This window comes from Macaca nemestrina, chromosome 15, assembly GCF_043159975.1.
Source record: "Macaca nemestrina isolate mMacNem1 chromosome 15, mMacNem.hap1, whole genome shotgun sequence".
Lineage (NCBI taxonomy): Eukaryota > Metazoa > Chordata > Mammalia > Primates > Cercopithecidae > Macaca > Macaca nemestrina.
Window position 1 is genome coordinate 50,981,941 of NC_092139.1, and position 21,999 is coordinate 51,003,939.

The 21,999-nt window shown below is 37.0% G+C and overlaps 1 protein-coding gene and 1 long non-coding RNA gene across 4 annotated transcripts in view; both read left to right on the forward strand.

Moving 5' to 3' along the window:
• Positions 1–21,999, forward strand: part of LOC105486861 (proprotein convertase subtilisin/kexin type 2) — a 253,633-nt gene that overhangs the window by 61,335 nt on the left and 170,299 nt on the right. The gene's annotated exons all lie outside the window — the stretch shown is intronic.
• Positions 1–21,999, forward strand: part of LOC105486860 (uncharacterized) — an 80,313-nt gene that overhangs the window by 27,269 nt on the left and 31,045 nt on the right. For both annotated transcript variants that reach the window (XR_011613547.1, XR_011613548.1), the window contains exon 2: positions 2,745–2,804. This is a non-coding gene — a long non-coding RNA (uncharacterized lncRNA). The remainder of the gene's footprint in view (positions 1–2,744; positions 2,805–21,999) is intronic.

Sequence of the window (21,999 nt, forward strand, 5' to 3'; positions counted from 1 at the left end):
CTTAACTTTTTTTGTTTCTATCCTTTCAGTGTTTTGTCTCTCTCTACTTTTTTTTATTTTACAAAGCTGACATTTTATTGTAAAATCAATGCTTGTTTTACTTTCCTTTATAATATAGCTTTTGAAAGCTGCAGTGTTTTCATTGTGTGGTTATAGCATCATTTATTTAACAATTCCCCTATTTTGGAAAAATGACCATTTCTAATTTTTTTTTATTATACTTTAAGTTCTAGGAATAGATGTACCATATGACCCAGCCATCCCATTACTGGGTATATACCCAAAGGATTATAAATCATGCTGCTATAAAGACCATTTCTAATTTTTTATAGTAAATGAGCTTCAAAAAACAGTGTCAAAAATAAATTCTCTTTTGTACTCTTTAATGTACATCTGATTATTTGCAGAAGATAAATTTCTAGAAGTAGAATTGGTGCATTCATCAGTTTGCTTATTGTTTAGATTTTTTAATACATCTCTGTCAAGAGGGTATTATTACCATTTTTCCTCTATCATCAATTTGGCAGGCCAGAGATGGCATCTTATTTTATTTTAATTTGCAGGTATTTGATTTTTAGTGAAACAATTTTTTTCCACATATTTCTCAATCATTTATAGTTTTCTTTGGTGAAAAGACAGATACCTTGAGTGTGTGGCTTACAGTATCTATCACAGGTCACTGCCTGGCACACAGTAGACTTTCAATTAGTGACTGAATTAATGATTTGCCTTTGTGTTCTTGTCATCTTTTGGGAAGTGCTCCACTTTTCCTTAAGGATCTGTATGAGCCACATTTTGTCATAAGAATATTAGCCCATTTTCTACCATTCATATGGAAAATAGTTTGTTCTCTTTTCTCATTTAAATTTTTCATAATCATATTTGTCCCTGCTAATTATCACCATGTGCCCAGCCTGGAATGTGTACTCTACATATTTTATCTTGCTTAATTCTTGCCACCATCCTAGGATGTGGATGTTATCATCCTGTTTACTAATGGAAATATTAAGACTACTCCTAGAGGTTAAATAACTTGCCCTGGTCATACTCCCAAGAGACAGTAGCACCTAGTTCTGTCTGAAATTCCATAAGCCTTCACCTATAGTGCAATATTGCTTCCTTTTAAATTACATTTATGTGGGATTTTTGAAGGAGGTAATTGTCTTTGTCTATTTTCTGCTGCTATAGCAGAATACCAAAGACTATGTAATAAAGAAAACAAAGAAAAGAGGTTTGTTTGGCCTACAGTTCTGGAGAATGGGAAGTCCAAGAGCATGGTGCTGGCATCTGGTGAGGACCTTCTTGTGTTAACCCATGGTGGAAAGGCAAGCAAGCATGTGAGATAGGGAGAGGAAACGGGGGCCAAACTATCCTTTCCTGAGGAGCCCACCCCATGGTACCTAAACCACGCTCTCAATAATGGCATTAATCTATTCATCAAGGCTCCAGTCTCATGACCCAATCACCTCTTGAAGTTCCCACCCCTTAATATTGTTACAGTGGCAATTAAATTTCAACCTGAGTTTAGGAGGGGACACTCAAATCATAGCAATAATATATTCACCTGGATCAAAAATAACACGTATAGGTGTAAAGTTTAAAAAAAACTTTTTCCCTCATTTGCTCATTTTTATCCCTATTTACTTTAAATAACCACTATTGCTAATGTTGTACTTACAACCTTTTTGAGCCTCTTTTATGTATATACAAAATATGCATGTATATTCTTCTCCCCTCTTTTTACACAGATGGCAGCACATTATAAACACCATTGTGTATCTGCTGTTTAGACCTTTCTTATTAGTACATGAGCAGCTACCTTGTTTTTGTTTTGTTTTGTTGTTTACAGATAAATGATATTCCGTTGTATGAATTGATGACATTTTAGCTAACCAGTTCAAATGTTACTTAACATTTGGGTTCTATCAATCTTTTGCTATAACACACAGTGTTACATTCATTGTTGACCACATATGCAGGTATATCTGTAAGATAAATTCCCAGAAATAGAATGGCTACAGCAAACGGTATATACATTTGTAATTTTGATAGATGCTACCAATTGTCCTCCACAGCAATTGTAGTATTTATGTTTACGGTACTTCTGAGGTATAGAAGGTTTTGATTTTATCAGTTAGAAATTGTGTTTGGCTGCTAGGAACAAAGACCTAACCATAGCAGCATAAAGAGATAAGGGTTTTATTTTGTCACAGAAATGGAATTTTGAGGCAGGCGGTAGAGAGTTGATATGAGAGCTCCACAAAGTCATAAGACACCTGGGCTCCTTTATTTTTTTGGCTCTGTCATTCTGAACATATAACTTCCAATCTCGAGATCACAAAATGGCTGCTGAAACTATTGTCACATCCCTGTTCCAGACAAGAAAATCAAGAAAAATCTAGGGGTAAAAAGTGCCTTTCATAGGAGTCCAAAAATATCATTGCCTATGCCTTTTGGCAAGAAATGCTGGGAAGTCTAATTTTGTGACTGAGCACATTGCGGTCCTCAATAATATAAGGGTTCTATTAGGAAGGTCCAATACATCATATGGATATTGAGTAGATAAGCAGCAACCTCTAAATGTATCCCATGTCCTGATCTTTTATTCAAAGAGTCCTCATTCCAAAATCAAATAAATATTACCTGCATTTCTTTTTATTTATTTCATGGCCTCAATTTTAACTCTAATTCATTTTGAATTTGTGTTAGTATGTAGTATTTTAAAGTATTTTTTCTTATTTTAGAAAGAAAAGAAAGGCCTTATAGAAGAAAGATCTGTCCCCGTTCAATCTTTCCAAAAGAGAGTAAGAAAAAATACTTCTATATTTACAAGATAAAATTACAAAAGTATTAGGCAAATTGATTAATGATATGCATCTACATGGTTAATCTATTTGTAATTTATTTTTGTGTATGGTGTGATACAGGAATTTCTTTTGTAGTTAGCTGATAGACTCAATATCACTTACTGATTAATTTATCTAGACCTGATCATTTGAATTTATTATATACAAATGGTTTAAAATCAAATATTTGGATTCAGTTTCCATTAAGCTTATTGATTATTAGGAAGAGGAGAAATTGATACCTTTACAATGCTGGGTCATACCCTTCAAGAATATGGCATTTCTCCATTTATTCACATCTGGTGGGTTCTTCAGTAGAATATCATCATTTTCTTTATTTGGTCTTACATATTTCCTGTAGGTCTATTCTCAAGGCTTTTATAGCTGGGTTATTATTGTGAATACTTTTTCTTACTAGGTTTTCTGGGGTGTTTTTTGTTTGTTTATTTGTTTTTGTTTGAGAGTGTCTAGCTTTGTTGCCCAGGCTGGAGTGCAGTGGTGCTTTCTCAGCTCACTGCAGCCCCTGCCTCCTGGGTTCAAGCGATTCTCCTGCCTCAGCCTCCCCAGTAACTGGGACTACAGGTGTTCACCATCACACCTGGCTACTTTTTGTATTTTTAGTAGAGACGGGGTTTCACCATGTTGGCCAGGCTGGTCTTGAACTCCTGGCTTTAAAGGATCCATCCACCTCGGCCTCTCAAAGTGCTGGAATTACAGGCATGAGCCACCACACCTGGCCCTTATTGCATTTTCTAAAACTCTATTGCTAGTACATAGAAAAGCTATGAAGTTTTTACATGTTGATTTTCTCCAGCTTGCTGAACTCTTATTAAGGTAGCCTATAAAATGATTCTCTCAAATTTTCTAAGAAGAAACTCACATAAAGAATAAATAATGATTATTTAACTTGTGTTTTACAATATTTATATCTCACACGTTTTTCTTGCCATTGTTTTGGCTGCAACCTCCAGATAAATGAATAATAGCTGTCAGTGTGGACAGCCTTGCCTTGTTTAAGATTTTAATAAGAATGCCTCTATTTTGTTTTTATGTCCTTTGGTTTCCAACAAATTTCCATTATCATGTTTCAAAACATTTTTTATGTTTGTAATTTATATAGAGATTAATCAGAAATGGAAATTTTATCAAATATATCAAATATACTTGAAACATGTATCCACATGATCACATTGCATTTTCTTTTAATGAATTAATTTAATAAAGTATATTATATTAATATATTTATTCATATAAAATCATTTTGAAATGACTAGATTAGATTTTACTTTGTCATGAGATTATCTTTTATTATTCTTTGGACTCAATGTGTCAATGTTTTATTTAGAACTTTAAAAATCTATATTCCTAAGAGGTATGTGTCTATAGTTTCCTCTTCTGGCAGTCTTTTTCTCAGGAATTGTTCAGCCCAACAAATGAACTGCAACCTTTGTGTTTTTCTGTGCTTTTTAACAGTTTAAATGGCAAAGAAAACATGCCTCTTGATGGTCAATATAACTCATTGTTAAACTGGGCTGGTCCAGTCCCTTTTTGGAAGTGTATCTTTGGGGTTTCAATTTCTTTTAAACTTACTGTCTATTTAGGTTTCTACCATTTCATTAGTCAATTTTGCTAATTGACATGTTCCTTGAAGGTACTTATTCATCTCAATTACCAAATTTGTTGCTGTAAACTTGTATAAAGTACTTTCTGATTAAAAATGTCTTTCAGTATCTGTATTTATATGCTTTCATTCCTAATGTAATGTACTGCTATTTTCTCTCTCCCTTTTTGATTATAGCTTTAAAAAATGTGGGTCTATTATGTTTGTCTGTTCAAAAAAATCAAAATTTGGCTTTATTAACCAATATTAGTCTCTTTGGGGTGAGGTGGGGGAGATTTTGTTTCTGCTTTTATCTTTAAAATACCTCTTTTCTGTGAAATTATTATTTCCTTTGAAATTATTGTTTTTGTTTCTTGAGTTAATGCTATGTTGTTTTATTTGTAATAAGAGCTATATATGTTTCATTAATAAATAATATTTATTTAAAAATTTATCTTTTTGAGTCAAGGTTTGGATTCACCTCACAGGCTTTGAAATAAAATCTTTCATTTTTATTTCTTTCTAAGTAGTCTATAATTATTTTTAAGATGAGTATTTGAAGAAAATGTGCAGTATCTGCTTGGCAATTGCAGTTTTCTACATAACTATTAATCCAGCATGTTCTTTGTGCTGCATAAATCCTCTATATCCTTATGTTTTTTGCTTTTCCTGGTCTGCCAGTTTCTGAAAAAAGTAGGTAATGTCTCCACTATAATTGAAGTCCAGTTGATTTCTCCTTTCATTTCTAAGAGTGTTGCTTTACGTATTCGAAAGCTGTGTTGCCCGCTTAAAGGTTAGTGATTGTTGCTTCTTTTGGTAGATGGTCCTTTTAACAGTGTGAAATATTTCTCTTTGTTTCTTTGAGTACTTTTCATGTCGCTCTGTTTCTCCTAATGTTAACATTACCAGCCGTGTTTCTGAGTTGGTGGTTGTTTTCCATTTATTTAGCAGACCTTCCACCACCCCTTCCTATTCATCCTTTCTCTCATAGGTGTGTCTGGGTTAACAATTTATAATGGGCGCTTGCTTTGGTTTATTGAGTTTGACAACAGTTGCCTTTTATGAGGCATCTAAGTCATTCACATTCAGTAGGAATGTGTCATTGATTACGTGTCCCTTATATTGCTCATTTTAAAGCCTGTTTGTTTTATACTTCTCCAGTATTTTCCTTTTTCCCTTTCCAGTCTTCTGCTGGAATAACCAACTTTACTTTATTTCTCCTGCCCTCACACAAGAAGGTTAGACAGTTTCAAATTGAATTCAGTAGCCACAAATCCATTTTCCTCTGAACTCTGTAAAACATATTACATGTTCTCTTAGCATTTGTTATTTCCATTGGGAAGTCTAGTACCTGGGAAGCTCCATGTGATCCTCCTTCCTTTATAATATTTTTCTCCCTCGTCTAAATGTTTATAGGACTTTTCTTTTATCCTATAAATTCAGAAATTTTGCTAGATGTGATTTATTTTCAGTAATCTTGGCTGTCATTCAGTGAGAGTTAGGAATCTGAACACTAAAACTTTTCTGCAAGTCAAAAATATGTTTGCCTGTTTTCCTCCATCTCCTCTGTTCTCATCTTCTCAAACTCCTATTACATAGGTATAAGAAACTCTAGGTCTCTCAACACCTCTTACCCTCCCTTCCTCTTTCTCTTTGCTCTGTTCTCTGGGATAATTCCTTGAATTCATTTTCTTATTTATTAGTTTGGTGTTTAGCAATGTCCATTTTATTGCTAATTTAATAGTTTTTAATTGCTTGGAGAGCTCTTTTTTCCTATCTCTTGTTTTTCTCATAGCAAATTGTTCATATCATAGTGATAGAAGTATCCCTCACATTTCACTGACATTCAAAATTGTAATAGTCTTCCCTGCCTTTTCAATTGTTTCAGTGAGGTCTGCATTTATACCCAGTTCACACACACACACACACACACACACACATCTCAAGAGTTTAATGCATGCCAGATATTGTTTTAAATGCCATTATTACCAATTCCCAAGCAAGGAGACTGGGCAGAGCCTGGAAGCCAACCCAGACAGTCTGACTTCAGAACCAGGAACACTCTACCACTGTGCAATACCAGCATTTGTTCTTTACGCTCAGCTGGGTCTCCTATTTCAAGCTGCTACTTCGACAGATTTGTCCATAATTTTTCTATCTGCCTCATGTTTATCTATTTATTTATTTATTTTAGAGACAGAGTCTTGCTCTGTCACCGAGGCTGGAGTGCAGTGCTGTGATCATGGCTCAATGCAGCCCAACGCCTGGGCTCAAGCCACCGTCCCGCCTCAGCCTTCCAAGTAGCTGGCACTACAGGTGTGTGCCACCATGCCCAGTTAATGTTTTCAATTTTATTTTTGTAGAGATGGGGGTCTTACTATGTTGTCCAGGCTGTTCTGGTACTCTTGGCCTCAAGTGATCTTCCTGCCCCAGTCTTTCAAAGTGCTGGGATTACATGTGTGAGCCACCGTGTCTGGCCTCTGATTTTTATAAATAAAAATAATGTATCCATATTGATAACCACTGTGGCCTGCACCCAGCCCCTCCTCAACAAGCTGACAGCAGGGCATTCACAAAAGTGCTTGTGCGAGGGGTGGCACAGACCTGGGGTTCAAGCCATGCCAGCTTCTAAAGGTACACAAAGTTGTAATCCCATCACCTCCGAGGGTGCAGGACTCTGACGTGTTTCAAAGCCCCAGAATCTGGTGTCTGCCCGATTTTACTGCTCCAGCCTCTGATGGCCAATGAGCAGCAATGTGATTGCCAGTGTAAAGCAGCAAGACAGCCTAAGCGAAGCAGGCTCCCTTGGGCCAGAGACGTGGCTTGGCAATGGTGAGTGCCAAGGGCCTCTGAGCAGGACGCAGACAGGATCCGCTACACAACTCAGTGTCTCAAAAACTCCCAACATCCCAGAACAAGAGAGAGTTAATCAGCTACGTAAATTGAGTTAATTAACTACATAAATCGTGAAATATAAATATAAGTTGTTCTTATCTAAAATTATAAAGAATTACCAATTTTTAAAGATAAAGATTAAATAAGATGACCTTTTGTAGACATCCCTACTGCTGACACGGCCAAACCACTCGCGCCCCCCTCAGCACTTCACCTGTGCTCACCTTGACGCCATCTGTTTCCTGTCTTCCAGAAATTCTTCCAACCTGGCCTGTCAAACTCAGCCTTCTGGGTTTGCCAGCTCCGTTGCATATTTTATCCTAAATGAACATCCCTTCAGTTATTTCAGCAGAATTTTGGTAGGGAGGGAAAGAGAGCACCTGAGCTCAAATCACCTTAAAAATTAGTCTTGTATTTCTGGCAGATTTTATGCTGCATATTTTTAAATTAATTAGCATAATTTTTTATCAGAAGAAAGTGTGAGAAGGATTTTTCTTGGTGAAGTCACTTCAACCCTAAAAGTTTGGGTGAATTCACTGCTACTGTAAAAGGTAAGCCACAGGCCCACTTACGACAGCTCTTCACAGTAAGGTAATATATGTCTAAAGATCCTCCATTCTTTGGGTCCAAAGATATTAATTTTTGCTAAATATTATATTTCGTTGCAGACCAGAGAGCAGCATATGTGGAGAGTAAGCTAAGCTTAAATGACCTTCAGAGTGGCCCCTTTATATATTTATTTTTAAGGGCATTTAAAAAGATTAATGTATCTAGGACATAATAATACAATTATAATTGTATAACTTTCATTAATTAAAAGAGCTAACATTTAAGCAGAGAAGTTAGTAAACAGGGTATTGTATGCGGTGGGGATAGTCAAGTTCAAAGTCAAAAAAGGAGCTGTTTACATTAGAGAAATAGCAAAGAGTCCCAGGTAGCAAGAGGGGAGGGAAGCAGAGAGCGATGCAGAATAGTGCCAGGCAGAGACGTGGAGTCCAGATTCTGCTGGGTCTTGTAAGCCATGGCAGTGAGCTTGTATTTCCTTTGAAGAGGGAAGTGAGAAGATTTGGGATTTGGGAGAGCAGTTTGGTGACTCCATTGAGGCGGTGTTGGTGAGTGTCGGGTGCTATGGTGGAGTTGCCTGGGCAGAGAGAGCTATGCATCCTCGAGCCTCGTCTGGGGAACTGGGAGTGGACTTATCATGAATGAATCCAGATTCAGCACTGCCGTCTGAAGCAGCGCTAGCTCAGGTTGGCTGGACTGTGCGCTTCAGGCTGCAGGAGGGGCTCAGGGCGTTGCCATGGGTCTCTTTTCAGGACTAGTCCCTCCCTGGAGCTTGCTCATTACGTGGCAATGGCAAGAGTGGTTTATACACTTTGGCAGGATATTATCTGGTTCAGAGTCATCAGGGTTATCCTTTTTGTGAATGTCCTTCCTCATCAATATAAAATCATATCATTTAATGCTTTTTGCCTTTGTGCCCACTCTGTCCAGTATAAATAAAATACTGCCACCCTTGCTGTCTTATTATTACATCAGCCTGATACACCTTTGCTAATTCCTTCACTTTTTGCCTTCCTATATCAGTTATTTTTAAGCTAATTTTTAAAAAATAACATACAGTTGGATTTTGTGTTTTGATTTAAACTAAAAGTATTTTTCTTTTAGTAAAGCACTTTAAGATATTTTTATTTATTATCAAAACAGATACATTTGCTCTTATAACTTCTAAACTAGCTCCTTTTTCTGTCTTTTATTTTATGCATTATATCTTTATTGCTCTTTTCCTTCCTCTTATGCTTTGAAAACTATAATCCATCTTTTTATTCTTCTCACGGTTGTCATAAAATGTAAACATATTTTAAGCCATTTTCTCTAATTATAAAATGTCAACTATCAAACAATATTTATTATATCAATCCTGAGTGAGATACTAAATTTTAACACACTGTTACTTCCTCTCTACTTGACAACTTTTCAATTTTAATTGATAGAGGTGGGGGTTTTATACTTTGCTTTCAGCCACCCTCCTCCACAGTCTACATTTTATAATTCAGCTTGAAAGGAATGGTTCTCACCACATAGAAACAGGGTGATTTTGGCCCCAGGTGACACTTGGCAATGTTGGGAGACAGTTATGATTGTCACTGGTGGGATGGTGGGTGTTTACTACTGGCGTCTAGTGGGAAGAGACCAGGAATACTGTTCAACCTTCTACAGTGCACAGGACAGAGTCCACAACAAAGAATCAGCCAGCCCAAAATGCCAATAGTGTTGAGACAGGAAAACTCCACTTTAGAGGTTTTGTGGCTTTTATGATAATTGTAAGTTAACATTACTAATAGTATTTAAATTATTTTTACCACCAGTACTTTCATATCCTCACTCCTAAATTTTTAAATTCCTGTTTATCCCTTGATGGGCTGGAAAATATTTTTAAGTAATATTTTTTCAAGTAGACTCTATAGAAAGGAGGAATTATCCTTCCCTAAGCTGCCTGTATTCGAGCAAGTCTTTCTAATACTCTCAGACACACTCACTGGAAGCAGATGAAGCTATTAGTCAGTCATTCCCCATCCTCTGAGAAGGAGTATTTTTCTGGTAGATGTTTTCCCTCATACATTTGCACATTTTACACTTCCATTTGTTAATCGCCTGTCCTTATATCTTACCCGTTTACCTATTCCTATAGTCTATGATGCAATACTTTTATGCATTTAACTCTTGCATAATATATGTGTTACAAATATTTAACCTATAATATTTAAGATATCACTGATACTTAATATTTCTAACTTTTTATGTACAGAAAGTTTCAAAGTTTATTTTTTAAATTTACCTCACTATCTCTTCCTTCACTTTTTTGCTAGAAAGGTCTTCTCTATTCTGAGATCAACATTTTTCTAAGTGCCTGATTTATTTGTTTTCACATGTGATCATTTTAAGCCATGAGGATTTATTTTGGTGTTTGAAAATACCCTCTAATTGTTAAGCAATTCTCACAGTTTGGTTTATTAAATAATTCATCCTTTCCTCTCTAATTTGAAATGGTACTTTTATCATGTACCAAACACAAGGGCCAGTTTCTGGAGTTTACATCTTGTTTCATTAAATCTATCTTTTCTTACCCTAAATTTCATTTCAATTATTTTGGCTGTATAATATGTTTTTCATATTTGCCAGTTTCCCTTCATTACAATTACTTTTAACAACCACGTTTTTAATTTTCCTTGCCCATTTATTGTTTCAGAAGAATTCTGGAGCAATTTAATCCAGTTTCAAAAAATAGCCTTGGGACTTTTGATTAGAATTGTATTACATTTCCGAATACCGGAAGAATTATTGCAATACTAGATATCCTCAACCCATCTTCCATTTCTCTTTTCTTCTACAATTTTTATTTCTTTATTATTTCCTCTGAGTTCTGGACATTTTTCTTAAGTTTATCTTTTCCTTCACTAATCCAATTTTCCACATAATCTGCCATTCTTCTGGTGCAGGAGTTTTGAATTTAGTAATCCTATTTCTATTCTTTATGTGATCCTTACTGATATCAAATCATTTCGTTTTGGGGACTCTCAGGTCTATTTTCATAACTTTGGGAATTAGAAAGACACTCTTTCCCCTATCCCTTGCTATATGTCTATTTTGGTGAAAAGCATTGACTCTAACTCTTTGGAATGAACAACCCAGCCTTCTTAGAGTCTAGGGTTGTCTCTGTTTTCTCTCACAGAGGCAGGTCTGTGTTGAGCCCCCTTGCTCACAGTTGAGAGATTGCTGTCCACATACTTCAGGCCCAGAAAAGGAAGGAGTGAAATGCTGAGATTTGCTCTGATTTTATTTCACCTGTTCAGAGACCCAGAGGAAAGCGCCAGAGCTCAAGAGATGGTCACAGCATCCAGCCTGACTCCCACCCCTTTTGCTGAGGCAGCCATGAGTTAGCCCCAGCAGAGTCTCCACAGTTCACTGACTACACCTGCCCTCATTAGAAGTCCACAGGCCTGTCCTCCCAACAAAGCCATCTGTGTCTATTGAAGCCAGTGTGTGCACTGCAGTGGGCGCCTGCTACCCAGTGGCATTGACAGAATTAAAATGCATCTCCCCAAGACCTGGCCAACTGAGTGACAGGGCACGGATGGGTTCCCCAGAGGTCCTTGCCCATTCCCCAGAGGTTCTTGCCCAGCCCATCTGCATGACGTATAGAAGAAATGCTAGCTAACTTAAATTATGCACATTGTCTGATTTACAGCCCAGGTGTAGGTTTCAGTTTTTGCATCCCTTTTAGTTCCTTCTGCAGTTTAGGAGGATGACATTGACATCCGTGTCCAACCCTTTCTCTCTCTGGATATTTAAGAAGTAGAGGGTAGTCAAGGGAAAGTTGAATTTTATTTATGTCTCCATTTTTACAGTGAGAATACATTTATTTTTCTCATTTCTCATTTTCATATTTTTAGTTAATAAAAATAGAAAGGTTTTAAACAATAAAGTTCAAGATAATTTCTAAAATATTGAATTTTTCCTAAAGTGAGTTGAAGTTTACCAAAATTACCCTCAAAAGGAGGAAGTTGCCTCCAGGCGAAGTCCTTACAAAGCCTCTTATAGTAGTATATAATAGTAGGTGCTCTCAAAATTATATTACTTGTATAATAAGTTTGTATTTAGGAGAGGCATAATTTGCCTTAACCTTAATCAGTGCTAATTGAGCTCTTAGAGAAATGACCCAATGAAATAAGTATAAAAAGGATGCAAAGAAACTTAATGAAGACGTAGTCACTGTTGCTTGGGAGGGAGCCTTGCACTTCAAGAGTGGGGTGTCATTGTTAAAGAGCCTTCTAAAATCAATTTAGAAAGCAAGACACTAAGATTGCAGACCATCATCTACAGGATAGGCAAAGAGAGCAAATGTATTTGACGTTAGAAATTTGGGAATGTGAACTTAGGTCTTAGGATAAAATATCCAGCACTGGCTGGATGTGGATGCCAAGAGTTCTGTATGTCATCATTTTGGTGGAGGAGACATTGCTAGCAGCTCTGCTCTGACAACTCTGTGTAAAACTGAAAAAGCAGGTGGAGGAGGAGGAGCGCTTTGCTGTCAAAGGCCCCTTGGAGGAGTTAGGATAAAATACTGTCAAGAACTGTGAGAGGAAAAAAGCAGTGGTTTGAAATCAATATTCCATATACATAGTTTTAAATGTGTGTGAGCAAACAAATAATTAATTTCCATAAGGAGACATTTGACTGATTCATCTACAGTCCAAAGAGCTTTGATATTTAAGTTGCCTATAAAACATTTTTTGGATAGTATTCTTGGAGAAAATGGAGTATCACCTTATATTAGAAATTGGAGATCACCTTTTATTTTGACTTTTATTTATATAAAAATATATATATATTATGACCGGGCACGGTGGCTCATGCCAGTAATCCCGGCACTTTGGGAATCCGAGGCAGGCAGATCATGAGGTCAGGAGTTCGAGACCAGCCTGGCCAACATGGCAAAACCCAGTTTTTACTAAAAATACAAAAATTAACTGGGTGTGGTGGCACACACCTGTAATCCAGCTACTCAGGAGGCTGAGGCAGGGGAATTTCTTGAACCAGGGAGGTGGAGGTTGAAGTGAGCTGAGATCATGCCATTGCACTCCAGCCTGGCAACAGAGCAAGACTCCATCTCAAATATATATATATATATATATTTTTTTTCCTCTTCAATTTACATACTTGGTACAGCAGTCTTGACCTTCACACTAAGTCAAAGTGTGTGAACCCAGAAATAACAAGGTTTAGGATATAGACAAGTAAAAAATCACACGTTTTGTCTAATGTCTCTCCATAGGCTGTCCCTGCTTAACCCAGAACTTCAGGCAACCCCAGGCCTTGAGAAGACAAGAATATTCTTATTGGGTTACAGTAGGAGTTTTGTGCTCAAGTCAAAACAGCTGATACTAAATTTTTCTCATTTGAATTCCATGACCCAATATCCACTCAACAACTCCCTCCACCAACCCATGTCAGTTTCTATCAGTTATTCTTTATCATTTGCCCTGAGCATGTTTAAATTTACCAACAATTTCTTCAGATTGTTTTGTTGCTATTGTTTATTATTGCTTCTTATGTCCCATTCCTCGCCTCCAGGCCTTATTTTTCTTCTTACTGAAGCACACATGTTGGTAGTTTTTTCAGTAATGGTCTGTACCAAAAACATTTTTGGAGCCCTTTATATCTGAAAATGTTCTTCACATCGTGTTCACTCTTGATTAATGTATTAGTTGGCAATAAAATTCTAAGTTCACCTCCTTTATCTCAAGAAATAGTGGAGCTATTCTCCTTACCTTCATGGGTAGCTCCTGAATTCACACAGAGAAGCAGGATCCAACTTATGCTGTGAATGAGGTTTGTTGGACCCCAGTCCTCAGAAAAGCTTTGAGGAACCCACTACAATGTTGTTATTCACTACTGGTTATGAATAGCATGGAGAGCTTCAGATCTCACTCTTTTCCAAATATGTTGTTGGTGTTGTTTTTCTTGTCTTCTGTTTCTGGTTGAAGAAGACCTCCCTTAGCTCCCTTCCTTGTTTTTGAACATGGAGATATATTTAATAATACCCTTTTGTATTTGATCTATGTTTGGAATGAGAGAAGAAGGCTCAGTGTGAGCTCACTCTGACATCTTGAACCAGAGAACTTGAAAAAAATTTAATAAATCTGTAATCCATTTTTCTCCTAAACATTTTTCTATAAATTCTCATCTTTTCTCATTTGAATTTCCCTGCATCTCTAATGTCAAGTTGCTTTTTCCTATATTGTTCAATCTCTTGCCAGGCAAAGGGATGGGTATAGCTAAGTGATTTTAAAATATATATATAATATATATATTTATATTATTATAGTATAACCATATCTATTTTGTGTATTATATATAATAATGTATAGTATATATTAATATAACCATATATATCTATTACATGTATATTATATATTACTACATTATAACCATATATATCTATTCCATATAATATATAATATACAATATACAATATATGATATATAATTATACATTTATATAATATATAATATAGGTAATATATATGGTTATATATTTATAATATATATGGTTATAACATAATATAAATATATTTTTTATATATATGTCTTTTTAGATGGAGTCTCACTGTCACCCAAGCTGGAGTGCAGTGGTACCATCTCAGCTCACTGCCTCTGCCTCCCAAGTTCAAGAGATTCTCTTGCCTCAGCTTCCTGAATAGCTGGGACTACAGGCGTGTGCCACCCCACCCATCTAATTTTTGTATTTTTAGTTGAGAGGAGGTTTTGCCATGTTGTCCAGGTTGGTCTTTAACTCCTGACCTCAGGTGATCCACCCCATCGGCCTCCCAAAGTGCTGGGATTACAGGCTTGAACCGCCGCGCCTGGCCTATATATATATTTTTAAATGAGACCTCTAAATTTATGACTATATGTATTGGAGGTCTCATTCCAGAACCATATATATATCATATATATTATAATATACATAAGATATTATATATAATTTTATGTAAATTCCAGAGAGGTCTCTGGAATGAGACCTCTCAATTCATGATTATCCAACTGGGAGTCTTTGGGGAAAGTTACTTCACCTCTCTAAGCCTTAGTTTTTTCATCTACAAAATGGAGATAATAACATAACAATTTCTTAAGGTGGTTTTGGAGAATTAATGATACTTGGTAAGGAAAGTGCTTAGCACAAAGTGAATACTAAATAAACATTAGTTATTTTATTATGACCTATTGTAAGTTTTTGTGTTTTTATTCACATTATGCTCCTAATGTCTAGATATATTTCTGCCACATAATAGTCATTCAATAAATATTTATGAAGGAATTAACAGCAGTAACAGCTCAAAAGCCTAACAGAGAGAAAATAACAGTATATTTTGAGTTGGGGAGATGGAATTTCAGCATAACATTCTTTAATCAGCTTTTCAATCTATGATTTCTTATCTTTTTAAGAGCCAATTACTGGTTAATAAGTAGAATTTTCTGGAACGGAACACAGGAAGCTACTGGAACGGGACATTGGACTAGCAGTCTGGGTAGATCGACTTTTCCTCTTTTTTTCTCGTTTACCTATTTTCTCTACTTAGAAACTTTTCTGTGTTGTGTAATTTCTATAAGGCAACTTACACATTTTTTTTAAATCTGTGAGCTTGGTGGGATAATTCATTTTGAAGTCACTCCTTCTGAGTTTTCATTGCAGCTCAATTCTTAATTATGTGACCATGTACAAGTGAGCTTATGATTCAGTCTCCCCATATGTAAAATGCAGATAATAATAGACAGCAAAAGTTTCTGCTTATTGTTTTCAAAAAGAAGCCATAGTAGGGAGAGAATTTGCAGTACCCAGAATCTGTGACAAGAATATAGTTAAAAGCAATTCCACCTGGCCTCCTATTGTGTTTTATTTTGTTTTGTTTCTGATTGAATCATCTGCTATGGTTAAGCCCACCTCAGCAGGCTGCAGCTCCTCCCAGCTCTCTCTCTCCTTTCAATCTCATTTCACAAGCCTAGTAACGCTTTCATTGCCTCCTCCTGTTACCATTTTTTAATTTCCTACAGGTTGAGATTCAGGATGTTCTAAGAGGGAGTTCAGTTTCTGCTCCATTGAAAAATAATTATGTCAAAGCAACATTTTCCAAAGTATGTTTACTAATAAATGTTAGGCAAGAAAATGTTCCTATGGCCCAGGAATTTAGGGAAACACTCAGATAAATAATATTAAACAGACATCTTTATCTTAAGACTATTTAGCATTTTAAATATCAGAAGATTCTGTCGCATTTCTGAAAAGTGGGACAGGGTAAGCCACTTGCAACATGAAAATGTTTTTTTCTGAGGCATCTGGAGAACTAGTTTTCTGAAAGGCACATGTTGGGAAATGTTCTGATGGAGCTAAATCCGAAGAGGATAGTAAGACAAGAGGGACGATTGGAGGGAAGAAGGGAAGGAATCGTGTGTAATCTGGTGACAAAAGCAATGCCATCAAAATCCCAGGCTTGGCTGCAAATCTCAGCTCTCTGCCACTTACCCAGCCATGTGATTTCCCAGCCATGTGATTGAAACTAGTCACTTTAATTCTTTTACAAGTGGTTTTCTCATCTTTAAAATGGGTGTAATACTACATCTCTCAAAAGGTCATTATGAGAATTTAATTACAAAAATGAAGCACATAACCTAATAAGTGTGTTTTCACGACAAGAAAAAACATAAACACAGAAAAATGTCTTATTTTCCTTATGTATTGTTTGCATTCCTAGCATTTGCAGTGGCATCAATCATAGTAGGCACTCATTAAACTTTTGTTGAATAAATAAATGAACAAAAAAGCCTTATTAATCCACTGAATAGGTAATTAATCAAACCTTTGCAGGTTTAGCACTATGCCATATACACTAAAACTAAACAAAATATTATCATTGTAATTAAGTTGAACAGGATGCATTTTGCTACTGTTAGGAATTTGCATTGTGAGTGCTACAGTCTTTTCTTAGCCTGACATTTTTCTGCAAATGTGTTACTTCCAAAATGAGGGCAGAATTTGTATGAATAATGTTTTCGTGCTAAACACTGTATTTATTAGGATGAACCATTTTTATAGGGCTTTCTAAAACACAATTATATGGACATAAATATGGACAATACAAGCTTATCTCCCCTTAACCAAAGAGTATTGGCGATGCAATTTGTGCAAAGTTTATGTGAATTCCTGTAGTTCCTCAGTCGTTTCTTAGTTTGTAGATAAATTATTATGTTAAGTAGATTCTTTGTTTTCAACTTGGCATTTTGATTTGTTTTCTTACTTGTTTACTTGACACCAAACAAGTAAATTATGCCCCCTCAAAAAAATACATAAAAATGAGCCCTTTGGTGACTGAACCTGCATACAGACTGATGCAGAAAAGGCTGAAGCTTCCCAAAGAGGATTGTTTGAATTCTCAAACAGAAGATGGCCCCAGGCAGGCAATAACTGCTTGTGTCTAGAGGGCATTAGATTTATAAAGTGAAACTGGTTTTCTCCAAGTTTAGAAGTATAACATGTAAAGGTTTGACCAGGCCTTGCACAAGTGGAGTGCTAACGAGAAATGGGAGGACTCACTGAAGTGAGGACACAGTTCTTATAGGAACAGTGACTCAGTAACTCGCAGTACCCTTCCCTGATTTCTCATTATTGCTCCATCTATGCGAGACTGGGTTAAACCATTGGGTTCACTAACAGAAGCACTTCCAATGACTTCAGAATCTTTTTAACGTCCTATGTAAAGAGTTCAGAGCAATATGTGATGAACTGCACACCAACTCTTTTGGCCTTGATGACTTTCCTGAGGAAATAGATGTCAGACCTAATCACAACTCTTTTGCCATAAGTCTTAGGGGAAAGTCTCCCTTGAAACTATTTTGGTATTTAGAAAAAACTTTGAATCCAAATGTCATCCATCTCTCATTTAGGTAGATAATTTGTGAGGGAAAATAGTCTGGATGCTATTGGCTCACTCATTCATTCCACTAAAGGTGGAATGATAAGTTAATGTCTTATCAGCCAAGTCAACCTAGAAATAAGAGTGTCAACCATGTTAAATTGTAAGATTATTCAGTCATACAGATTATAATCCCCTATACCATGCAGAGTTATTTCACTGACTTTATCTTTTTAATTTGCCCAACTTTTTAGAGACCCTACTTGACAAGCACTGAGAATATAAAGTTGAATAAGGAATAGTCTCTAATCTCAATCGATTTTCAGACTAATGGAAAAGACTATCGTAGAAACAGTTGTTATGAGCTCTAAAATCATAGATGAAGAATAATTAATTATCCTTGGTGACCAGAGTTAAATAGAAAGAAGAGTTGAATTTGAGTTGAGAGCCCTAGAGGGATGAAAGGGAGTTTGTCAAAGCCCATTCTGAAATGAATAACATGGTCATAAGAATGAGTCATAGGGAATTTGACACACAGCCTGGTGTGGCCAAAGGGTGGTGGTGGCAGTGGCAGAAGAGAAGCAGCCTGAGAGATGGCTAGGGCCAGAACAGGAGCCATTAAAATCCCTATTAGTACAGGTGGGCTTCAACTATCCATGTTTTTACGTGATGCTTTGGCAAATTTGAGCGAGCCGATGAATGCCTGCTATCCCTTCACCAAGATTGTACTGAATCCTCTTCCATATACGTACCAGTAGTGTTCTAGGCTCTGGGGATACAACATGCTCCCTGATTTCATAGAGTTTACATTATAATTAGGTATGACAGATAATTAAGTTTAAAAAGCAATAAATAAAAATCTATATATCAAGAAATAAATACTCCGCAGAGTACTAAAGCATGGAATACTAGTCTTTTCTCACTTTGCTATAAAAAACACCTCAAATTGGGTAAATTATAAAGAAAAGAGATTTAATTGGCTCATGGTTCTGCAGACTGTACAGGAAGCATAGTGGCTTCTGCTTCTGGGGAGGCCTCTGGAAGCTTCCAATCATGGCAGAAGGTAAAAGGAGAGCAGGCATCTTCCATGGCAGGAGCAGGAGCAAAAGAAAGAGTGAGGTGAAGGTGCTACACACTTTTAAACAACCAGATCTCACAAGAACTCACTCACTGTCATGAGAATGGAAACAAGGGGATGGGGCTAAACTATTCATGGGAAATCCACCCCCATGACCCAACCACCTCCCACCAGGCCCCACCTCCAACAGTGGGGATTACATTTCCACATGAGATTTGGGTGGGGACACAGATCCAAATCATATTACATGATAATGTGATAGAAGATAAATAGGTGATACAATTAGAAAAGATGGTCTGAGAAGACCTCTCCAAAGAGCCTACATTTGGGTTAAGACTTGAATCCCCGCAAAAAAGAACTAAACATGCAAAGATCTGAGGGAAGAGTATTCCAGGCAGAAGTGCAAATGTCCCGAGGACAGAACAAATTCCCTGTGTTTTAGGACTAGAAAGCTGGGTGGCTGTAGTGAAGGGAGTTTTGTATATGTATCAAGTAGCTATTGTTGCATAATAAGCCATCCCAAAACGTAATGGCTTAAAACAACAATGATTTATTTAGCTAACTATTCTGCATGTCATTAATTTAAACCAAGCTCAGCTAGGTGGCTCTCTCATACATCTATGGACAGCTGTGAGTCAGGCAGGCAACTTTGCTGATCTTAGCCAGGACCTCTAGCATTTCTGTGGTTTTGGTTGGGGCATTTGAACTGACTCAACTCTACCCCATATGGTTTCCCATCTTCCAGGAGGCTAGCCCAGCTTGGTGACTATGTAGGGTCCCAAGGAGAGCAGAGGCTCCCAGGCTTCTTGAGGCCTAACCTCAGAACTCACACACCACCACTTCTGCCAAACTCTATCACAGAGTAAATATCAAAGGAAATCAAAGGCCAGCCCAGATTTAAGGGGAGGGGAAACCGACTCTGACTCTTGATGGAAGAATCTGGAAAGTCACATGGCAGAGGAAGTGAATGAAATAGACAGGGAGCAGTGAAGTATTGTGGCCATTTTTGCACAGTCCACCATAAAATGGAAAAGATTGACCAGAGACAGATCATGGAGGGCTTGGCAATCTGTACTTGCTGAAGTCATGGACCAGAAGAGAAGTGAGTCAATGAAGAGAGTTTCTCTTTTCACATGGCCATAAAATAATAGTGAGGGCTATGAGAGCAAAGAGGAAACAAAAGCTGTAGTGATGAGTGTTAGACAATTGAGCTGGGAGAGACTTTGTTGATCCAAATGCAATCTTCTCATCCTTACTGTGTTCCAGAAAGTTAATAGAAAAGCTGAAGTTCAAAAACAGTCTCCAAAATTTATTTAAAAAGCAATGAATAAAAATATATATGTCAAGAAATAATAAATATTCTGCAGAGTACTAAACCATAGTATGTTAGTGTGTTCTCACATTGCTATAAGGAAATACCTGAGACTGGGTAAATTATAAAGAAAAAAGATGCTGGGCATGGTGGCTCACACCTGTAATCTCAGCACTTTGGGAGGCCAAAGTGGGTGGATTACTTGAGGTTAAAAGTTCAAGACCAGCCTGGCCAACATGGTCAAACCCCGTCTCTACTAAAAATGCAAAAATTAGCCAGGTGTGGTGGTGCCTGTAATCCCAGCTACTCAGGAGACTGAGGCAGAAGCATCAGTTGAACTTGGGAGGAAGAAGTTGCAGTGAGCCAAGATCATGCCACTACACTCCAGCCTGGGTGACAGAGCGAGACTCCATCAAAAGAAGGAGAGAGGAGAAAGAAGAAGACGAAGACGAAGAAGGAGAAGGAGGAGGAGGAGGAGAAGGAGGAGGAGAAGGAGGAGGAGGAGGAGGAGGAGGAGAGGAAGAAGGAGAAGGAGAAGGAGAAGAAGGAGAAGAAGAAGAAGAGGAAGAAGGAGGAGGAGGAGGGGAGGAGGAGAGGAGGAGGAGAAAGAAGGAGGAGGAGGAAGCAGAAGGAGGAGGAAGAAGAAGGAGGAGGAGGAGAGAGGTTTAATTGGTTCACAGTTTTGCAGGCTGTACAGGAAGTATAGTGGTTTCTGCTTCTGGGGAGGCCTCTGGAAGCTTCCAATCATGGCGGAAGGCAAAGAGGGAACAGGCATCTTCCAAGGCAGGAACAGAAGTAAGAGAAAGAGCAAGAGGGGAGGTGCTACACACTTTTAAACAACCATATCACATGAGAACTCACTCACTATCATGAGAATGGCACCAAGGGGTGCCATTTCCATACACGAGTCATTTCAACCACCACATTGTCCCCTTGATAAGACTTGCTGAGACATTTGCTGATACGTAATCAGCTTAGAAATGCAAAAGTACACCTCTAAAGATAAATTTGACCATTTCCCCCAGGATCTGTCTGGAGGTTGGGTTGCTATCACAAGGTTAAAAACATTGATGATAATAAGCAATCGTGATAATATTTTCTTATGTGGAAATTTTATTACCTGATATTTGCAACATTTAAAAGCGCTAATGAAAATAATAATATATTAATAGCCAACACTGGTTGAGAACTTGCCTTGTTCCTCTTATCTTAACCTCTGAGATGACAAAAATAAATGTTGCCAATCCATGCATGTGCAGTTATTCAAGCTGTATTTTCTTGAACTGAAATATAAGTCTCAAAATCAGTCTGTTCCCTCAGTGCAGAGTGATTTGCTTGAGATCACAGAGTAGGTTTCATTTATCTCTATGTACCGAGTAGTTCATATAGCATCATGCACCAAGTAGGCAATCAAAAAATATTCACGGAAAAAGTGAATAAATGGTCTTCCTCAGGGATAGAAAGGGTAAAAATTTTTTTTTATTAGAAAGATCAACAACTAGAGTAGTTTGAGGCCATTAAACACAGAGCAAACCTCCTTGGACACCCTCCATTTTCACGACTGTGTATTAATTGAACAATATAATAAAACCTTCTGCTTATAAGAAAAAATATTAGCTTCTATTCTGCATCGTAGTAGATTTCAGAAAGATTTCCATTGAAAACATCTACTTTTTAACTTTTGGTGCCAAATTTGTAAGTGCCTGTTTCTGAAAAATATTCACTTAAGTTACTAATTTATTTCCTGATAAATATTACATGAATATCTCATATGTATATATTTCTTTAAAAATTTAG